Source organism: Mus caroli, chromosome 11 (genome assembly GCF_900094665.2).
Source record: "Mus caroli chromosome 11, CAROLI_EIJ_v1.1, whole genome shotgun sequence".
In the NCBI taxonomy this organism is placed as follows: domain Eukaryota; kingdom Metazoa; phylum Chordata; class Mammalia; order Rodentia; family Muridae; genus Mus; species Mus caroli.
This window is the reverse complement of record NC_034580.1, coordinates 91,047,684-91,049,603: the sequence shown is the minus strand read 5'-3', so window position 1 is coordinate 91,049,603 and position 1,920 is coordinate 91,047,684. Positions and strand designations below refer to the sequence as shown.

The window sequence follows — 1,920 nt, the reverse complement described above, 5'->3', positions numbered from 1 at the left end:
AAAAAAAAAAAGAAAAATATAGCCTCAAATTTGGAATCCTCTTGCCGTGACCTAGAGTTCTGGGACTACAGATGTGTGCCACCATGCTCAATTTATCGAATTTCTTACTATTTTGCTTGCTAGAGTATTAGGTGTATTAGGATGGATGTATAATAGGGAGCAGGAGGCAGAGCCTTCTGAACCTCCACATAAAACCTAGATTTTATTAGCGCCGTGACTACTGGTCCATTTTACCTCCAGACTGCAGACTAGGAGTGACTATTAGTGATAGACAGTATTAGGTTATTGAGGTTATGATCCCATACTTTAAGAGCCTTAGAGCAAGAGACATTAGAGCAGATCTCGCAAGCTACTGAGGCTCTCCAACCAGGCAACATGATTGATTTGTTGGTTTGCAGAGTTTCATTATTTTTAACTTTCTTGGTAGTGCTTAGAAGCACAGCAATTTTCATAGAAAAACCTGTCCTAATTTTTAATTTAATTTTTTTTGTATTGTTTGGACTGTATGTAAGTCTGTGAACTACATTTGTGCCTGGTACCCATGGAGGCCAGGAGAGGGCATGAGATACCCTGGAACAGGGGTTACAGTTGTGAGCTGCTGTGTGGGTGCTGGTAAGCAAACACGGGTCCTCTGGAAGAATAACCTGAGCTCTTAACCAGTGAATCGTCTCTCAGCTGGTTGGTTGATTGGGGCTTTTTGAGATTGTGTCTCTTTGTTCCAAGGTGTCCTGAAGCCCCTTATCCAGATCAGGCTGGCTTTGAACTCAGGGGTCAATAGTTAACTTTTGAGACAAGACAGACTGGATGGCCATTTACTTGGTAATTATTAACTGGAGCTGAATAGTAGTTGTCACCTCTGGATAGACAATGACGTTCTTTGAGCTTGTCCAAGCCCTATAGGTATCTGGTTTGTAGACCTTGGTTTAAGAGTGTGTAGTTTCTGTAGAACTCTTGGACTCCAGCTATCAGACCCTAAGTGTGCTGCAGAGATGGCTCAGTGTTTAAGAGCACGTACTGCTCTCTTTTTGCAGGGGTAAGGGAACAGAGTCTCACTATATCCCTGACTGTCCCAGAACTCACTCTGAAGATCAGGCTGGCCTCAAACTCACAGAGATCTGAATCCCTCTGCCTCCAGAGTGCTGGGATTAAAGGCGTGCCCCATCACATATAGCACTTGTGTTGCTTGCTCTTCTAGAGAACCTGAGTTAGGGTTCTAGCACACATGTCTGGTGGCTCCCAGCTCTCTGTAATTCCAGTTCTAGGAGATCTGATCTTTGCTAGGCCCCACATTATATCCACATACACATAATTTAAAAAAAAAAAATCTTTAAAAGGAAAAAAAAGAGAACACGGTGCTAAATGTCTTTAATACAAGCCTTTGTAAGGTAGAGTCATTGGATCCCTGTGTGTTTAGGGCCGTCCTGCCCTACATAGAAAGTTCCAGGCCAGCCAGGGATACATAGTAAAGGCTGTCTGTCTGTCTGTCTCTCTTTTAATTAAAAAGAAAAGAAAAAAGTGAATTTCAAGATTATGAGACCCTAGTAACTTCAGGCTCCAGGCGTGTTGATTATACACATATACATGCAGGTATATGTGTATAATATACATTCATACACAAGTATTAAAATAATTTTTTTTTAAAAATTATGTTTGGCTTACATATATGTCTTCATATCACTTGCATGCTGATACCATTGACTCCTCTACAGCTGGAATCCCTGGACTGGTTATAGACTATTATGAGCCATTATGGGGGGCACTATGAGTTGAAATCAGGTCCTCTTGGAGAACAAGAGCAGCCTCTTAACTGCTGAGCCATTTCTTAGACTCTTAAAAGGAAAAAATTATATCCGTCTTTTTTCTTCTTCTTCCTTTCTTTTTTTTTTTTTTTTTTTTTTTTTTTTTTTTTTTTTTTTTTTT

The 1,920-nt window shown here is 40.4% G+C and overlaps 1 protein-coding gene across 3 annotated transcripts in view; it reads left to right on the top strand.

The window, feature by feature from the left end:
- Positions 1–1,920, top strand: part of Kat7 (lysine acetyltransferase 7) — a 36,295-nt gene that overhangs the window by 7,654 nt on the left and 26,721 nt on the right. The gene's annotated exons all lie outside the window — the stretch shown is intronic.